The sequence below is a fragment of the Bidens hawaiensis genome, unplaced genomic scaffold, assembly GCF_021521415.1.
Source record: "Bidens hawaiensis isolate Kalapana, Puna unplaced genomic scaffold, B.hawaiensis_p1.1 tig00022913_1, whole genome shotgun sequence".
Classification (NCBI taxonomy): Eukaryota; Viridiplantae; Streptophyta; class Magnoliopsida; order Asterales; family Asteraceae; genus Bidens; species Bidens hawaiensis.
The window spans coordinates 115,151-122,220 of record NW_027493587.1 but is presented as its reverse complement, the minus strand read 5'-3'; the positions used below and the strand labels follow the sequence as shown (position 1 = coordinate 122,220).

The 7,070-nt window shown below is 27.8% G+C and overlaps 1 long non-coding RNA gene across 1 annotated transcript; it reads left to right on the top strand.

Moving 5' to 3' along the window:
• The first annotated feature begins 5,664 nt into the window (after positions 1–5,664).
• On the top strand, positions 5,665–6,519 carry LOC143566563 (uncharacterized). The gene is made up of 3 exons (XR_013141255.1): positions 5,665–5,941; positions 6,036–6,222; positions 6,322–6,519. It is a non-coding gene; the product is annotated as an uncharacterized LOC143566563 (long non-coding RNA).
• The last annotated feature ends 551 nt before the right edge of the window (positions 6,520–7,070 follow it).

Sequence of the window (7,070 nt, the reverse complement as noted above, 5' to 3'; positions counted from 1 at the left end):
AATTCTTTTAATAACGCCTGTAAATGTAACACACGTAAATCGGAGTGTATCGTTTTCTCTCTCCACCTTTGTATAATCAGATTTATATCTGTAAAATCTTTTACATCTTTTACATATTTTTACATTAAGCAAAAACACAGACATTTCAATGTTTACATACTTTACATATTTTACGAATGCAAGACGAACATAAAACGATAGTAAGATGAATGTAAACTAGTGTAACTAATAAAATTGAACATAACTAACTGTAAAATTAAACAATGAATATGTTAACGTAAGTTACTAATTTTACATATTTCACAAAAAAAAAAAAAAACTCCAAAAATACAACAACCAACGAATGTAAGAAATGTAACTGGTCTGGTTCAAAAAATGCACTTGAATCCTACAAAACAAAAAAAATATAAGATGTAAATACATCATTCCTTCAAACGTTTTTAATGAGTTGGTGTAGTCCAAAACTGAATATAGAGAGTCCTCCTTCCTTCTTCTCACCCATCAAAATTCCCATCTCGAAGCCTCGAACTCTTCTTCAAATTAAACAAATAAATTCATCTATGTAACTTTAACTCAAAAATAGTTCCTAATTTAGAAAAAAAAAATGAAAAAAATACGAACTTTAAAAATCCAATAATTAATTTACATACTAAAACAATGTAATAACCCAAACACCGATCCACCACCTATCCTTCATCGATCCGGTGTCTTCTTCATTGGTTCTTGATATTGATTATGATTAACGATTTAAGTTTCTTAATTTTAAAAAAAAATGAGAGAAAGGAGTATGGGGTTGAATAAAGAGAGAAAGTTGTGTATGTATGTTTAATGTGCGTGTCAGAAAGAAAGAAAGAAAGATAAAGTGGAGGTTTTTGACCTGATCCAACTAGGTACACATGTTAGAAAATACCAAAATGCCCTCCAAGTAAAAAATCTAGTTTGTTCAAACTTGGTGATGTGGCATCTTCCTTTCCACATGAGGGGTTTCAATGGTTCTCAAGATAAGAGAGGGTTCCAACCAACATTATATATATATATATATGTTTAAGTTCAAGAGAGAAATGAGATTACTGTGAGAAATGTGAGAAATGAATATGGGTCACTAGTTTAATTTTATGTTTTAAATGTTTGAAAATAAATAAAAAAATGTAAATGCAATAATAAATGCGTTATACTCTTCAATTAATACAACTAATATAACCATAATAAATCCCTTTCTAATTAATATACCTAACTAATTTAACTATAATAATTTAAAAGATAAAAACACTAATTTAGTTTTATATATAATTTATTGACCCCATCTTTATTTATCCAATAAAAATACAATTTATTCATATAATACTATTTCTTTTTATTAAAAAATAATTTATTTTCACTCAATTTATTAGCATATATCAACCCGTAATTTTTAACAATAAATATCAAAACATTATATTTTTTTATTGATATACTTTAGAAAAATTATTGTGATAAATAATAATAAAAAAATATCAAACAAATGTGTCTATTAAATATAAACAATAAATATACAACCTACATAAAATTATATAACCTATACTTGTTTTGAGCAATAAAAACGTACAACATATAAAAAAGTATACAACTTACATATGTTATTTGACATCAACAATTATATAAATAGACAAAGATACACATATCCTATACGTGTGTAGGTTATATATTTTTCATATGTAGGTTATATGTTTTCTTATTCTTAGAACAAGTGTATGTTATATGTGTTGTGTGGATTGTATATTTTTTATTGACATTTAATGCTAACATATGTAAGATAGTTTTTTATGCCATTCATCAATGTACCTACGTGTTGATGGATATTGATATATTGAGTTGGAAGAAATTGGTTTCGGATAGAAAAAAAATTCATGTATGTATAAATTGTATTTATGTAGGATAAAATTTTTGAGTGTATGTTATATGTTTTTCATGTGTAGGTTATACGTTTTCTTGTGCTTGTGTAGTTTATTGATGCTGAATTTTGTGTCGGTTATATGTTTTTTTTGTGTAGATAACATGTTTTCTTATTCTTAAAACAACTGTAGGTTATATGTTTTTGTGTTGGCTGTGTACTTTTTTTGTTGATATTTAATGCAAACACGTGTAAGATAGTTTTTTGTACTATTCATCACAGTGTAACTACGTGTTGATGAATATTAATATATTGAGTTGGAATAAATTGGTTTTGGATATAAAGAAATTTTAATGTATGAATAAATTGTACTTGTGTAGGATAAAAATTCAAGATAGAAAAATTAAATTATAAAAATAAGTGAATTCTTAATATTTTCCAATTATAATAATTTGATTAGTTATATTAATTGAACTAGGATAGTGCCCGTGTTACACACGGGTAGAACCTATTTAAAACGTCACATATATGCGTATATTATAAATTTAGTAAAATGCAAATGTTATATTTATATAAAAAAAGATACCTTTACATAAATTATGTGACATTAAATTGTTACTTTAATTCAAATACAAAACCATACAAATACTAACAAATATAAATAAAAAGTTAAAATATCTTTACAACTTATAACATGAGAACAAAAAACACATATTAATTGAAAGTTAATCATCCAATTAAATCAATATCCAAAATGTTATGCCTCATACACAATAAATGAAATATAACAAAAATAAACATTGTGTAAATTTCAACACAAATACATCAGAAAAAAATAAACAATTAGTGATAAGGAAATTAGTTAATAAAAAGAAAAACTTTACATCGACATAATTGAAGAAAGCATACATTGATGGTGTTTGTGTTATCAAAAGCAATTTGGAACTAGTAAAATGCCAAAACCTATGAATACAACACCTCAAATTAGTTACAAATTCAAACAATACCTTAATTTATATCCTAAATTACTGCAAAATTAATAATACTGAACCCGTATTTTAATTAGTTACAAATTAAATATTTTGTTAATTATATTGCATATATAAGTTGTTTCAAAAGATTTTGATTTTAATAATTTTGAATGAATAGTAATGAAAGTTTTCATTATATTTTGAGGAATATTATTTTTTGGTGAAACCGTTTAAAAAGCTTAATGAGTTAGTCAAACCTATAAAACAAACATTTATTTCAAAAACTTAAGAGTTTTAAAAGAGCATTTAAACAATTAATAAGATATAAACATTTATTTCTAAATTTATAAAGTTAATTGATTAGGTGTTTAAACTTTTAAACTTAACATATCTAAATAAAGTAAGCTATTATAAAATGAAATATTTAAAATTTTTAAAATGAATTATGATTTATTTTTTTGTTTGTATTGATTGATAAATGCTTGTTAAATCAATTACTATTTTTTGACGAAGCATGTACCTTATGAGTTTTGAATGAAGCATGTGCCTTTTAAAGATGGGGAGCGTTATGAGTTTTGAACGAATCATGTGCCTTTTAAAGAATAAACGATAAATAATTTAAACCTAGTAAATTTAATAAGTTTTTTAAGTCTAACAATAATTAGAATAATTAATATCATAATTACATTAATAAGTTACAAAAATATAAAATTCAATATCATTGATTAAAATTTTATTGTGAATATGTGGAAATTAGATTTATGAAAGGTTGATAACATGCATGTGGATAACCTAGGTGAAAGACATGTGGACAATATTGTGTTGCTTTAATATATGGGATTTTCTAACATGTGTCTTAAGAGCACATGTAAGAAGTATTTATTAGGTGAATATTATTGTTGAAACTAAAATTTTATATTAATTGCATTCATCTTTCAATAACCACCATATTTAATTTTTCATTTTTCCCTCCTAAATATTCCCTCCATTGATAATTACTAAATAAACTCTTTCTAATCCCCTCCAAATTTACTCTTTCATCTCTTTTGATTTTCCATCATTTTTTATAAATATTCACTATTAAAAAACACCTTTTATTACCTTTCTATCTATTTTTTAAGATTAAATAGTATAAAACATTGCTATTATTCTGCAAATGGATGCACATGTTCTTTCGTATTTGAATGAGCTTCTTGTTGAAGAAGATGTTATTAAAGAATTAAGCGAAAACAAGAAAAAAATTTATGAGGAGCCATTTCTTGGTCAATGTTTTTTAAGTGAAGAAAAGGCTCTTGTTTTTTTTTTTATTAAATTATGCAAGAACGAATGGGTTTTCCGTTTGAAAAGGGTCTTTTATATTTTAATATTAAAAAAGTCATTGTTATTTTGGGTGTACAAAAACAAGTCACTTTCATATTTGAGAAATTCTTTACATATAAATGAATAGAAAAATGGTGGGAGATGAAAGAGTAAATTTGGAGGGAATTAGAAAAAATTTATTTAGTAGTCATCCATGGAGAGAATATTTAGGAGGGAAGAATACAAAGTTAAATATGATAGTTATTGAAAGATGAATGTAATTAATATAAAATTTTAGTTTCAACAAGAATATTCGCCTAATAAATGATTCTTACATGTGCCCTTACACTTTGTTCCCGAGTCCAATTTAGTGAAGGAAAGGAAAAGAAAGTGAGAAGAATTAGGAAAAAAGGGTGTTCCTGAGTTTTTTTAAAGAGGGAAACAAAAAGAAAGGAATTAATTTTGAAGGAAAATTGACCCTAATCTAAATCTTTCCAAATCGGAAAGAATTGGAGAGAAAGAAAAGTTGAACAAGATTAACCAAATTCAAATTACAAAGATATCCTCATCCTATTTATTTTAGGTCTTCGTTGTTATTTTTAACTGCAACCATATTGCCTCCTACTCTGAAGCCTCAAGCACACAGTCGACCATCAAATCCTTTCTTGTGAAATCATCAGGTATTCTTGCTTTAGTTTTTGTCTTTTATATTAATTTGTTGTAAGTTTTTGACTTTTTTTCTATTAGAATTGTTGTCCACCATGTATTTACTTGTGTCCAAATAAGCCATATGAAACCTCACAATGAACCAATCACTTTATAAACCAATAACTTTATTAAAATTGTAATATAGTACTGGAAAGGTTTTTATTTTGCAAGTTGTATTTTTTAGTGATCTGCATTATTTTACTTTTAGATTTGTACACCAACAGATAGCAACTCTTTGGTTTAGAGTTTGTTTTTATAGAACCATAAATCACTCGTTTTTTTCAAGCCTACACATAAACATTCTTATACGTCCTTTATTCTAATCAAATAACACTTTTCAACAGTTACTAAATTTGTAATGGACAATCAGATACCGGACATAGCTCATTATGAGCGAGCCAGACAATTGCAAATAATTTACATAATTTGCTTATTGGTGGTTTTTATTACACAACGTAGAACGTCTACTAGAAAACATGCTAATTTACCGACTAGGGAGGACATTTTACAAAGACAATATGTACAAGAAGAGATGTTACACGGCCTTTTAAATGGCGGTAAATGTCGTGAACTTATCCGTATGAGTGAGAAAGCTTTTATGACACTTTGCAATATCTTAACGCGTGACGGCGGTCTTCGACCAACTCAACGCATGTCTGTTGAAGAGCATTTTGCAAGATTTTTACATGTTGTAGGTAATGACTTGAGAAATCGATTTGCCTCTTGGATATACCGTCGATCTGGATCAACAACCAGTCGTTGCTTCCATAGAGTTCTGCAAGCGATTTTATCGTTAGAGAGTCTTTATCTTCAACAACCTAAAGGTGACATTGTCCTGAAAGAAATTCAAGAAAAGGCGAGATTTTTTCTTTTTTTCAAGGATTGTATAGGGGCAATTGACGGAACCCATGTTCGTTTCAGAGTACCTAATAAAGATGCCCCTAGATATCGTGGTCGTAAGGGATACCTGACAATAAATGTACTGGCCGATTGTACATTTGATCTAAAGTTTACATATGTTTTAACTGGTTGGGAGGGCACTGCATCGGACTCAAGAATAATAAAGAATGCACTTACTAGAGAAGATAAACTAGTAATTCCAACAGGTAACTTAAAACCAATTTACTTAATTATGTAGTATTTTTATAATAATAATAATACTATTAATAATTACAACTTTATTATAGGTAAATATTGTTTAGTAGACGCGGGATTGCCTCATACAAGTACCCTGATGACACCATATAGAGGTGTTAGGTATCATTTGAAAGAGTACTCTACTCGTGCCCCTGAAAATTCAAAGGAGTTGTTTAACCTTCGTCATGCATCATTACGCAATGCAATTGAGCGAGCATTTGGTGTCCTAAAAAAGAGGTTTCCTATTATTAGAAGCCCAACGGAACCATTTTACTCTTGTGAAACACAATCTGCCATCTTCTTAGCATGTTGTATTTTTACACAACTTTTTACTAGACGAAGATCGTGATAAAGATCTTGAAGATGAGGTCATACATGAGGTGCTAGATGGACCAGAAGAGGAAGAGCATCATAATACAAGATACCCGCGTGAGGGTAGCATTGGAGTAGACCAACTAAGGAACTCAATTGCAAATGAAATGTGGACCAACTATTTGATGTATCCAAATAATGAAATAGATATCTCAAAATAGTTAAATAATAGTACATTACAGTATATTCAGTTTAACATTGAATTGATGATTGGTGTTTGAAATTATTCATGTTATTTAGTATTATTATTTATCATAATTATTACATTTATCATTTGTAATTTTGTGATTATTATTATAATGTATCATTCTTTTATTTATGTTTCTATGTAGAAAGTTATCATGAGCAAACAGGAAGCTAAGGAAGCTACTGGAAATACTGGTAAGAAGGAACACTTTAAGTGGACAAAAATGATGGATAATGCATTCATACAAGCGATGGTAACACAACAAGATAAGGGCTACAGGATTAATGGGAACTTTACTACAGCTGCATACACTAATATGGTTGCGGAGCTTACTACAAAGCTTCAAATGAATTTTACAAAAAATCATTAGAAGCATCGTTTAAAAACACTAAAGGATCGGTTTTCTCAATGGTATGATATGTTTCAAGGAACTTCATTAAGTGGTTTCTCATGGAATTCTGAGACTCTACTAATTGAAGCGGAGAATGAAGTGTGGGAAAAATTAATAGCTGTAAGTGCTTTAGTT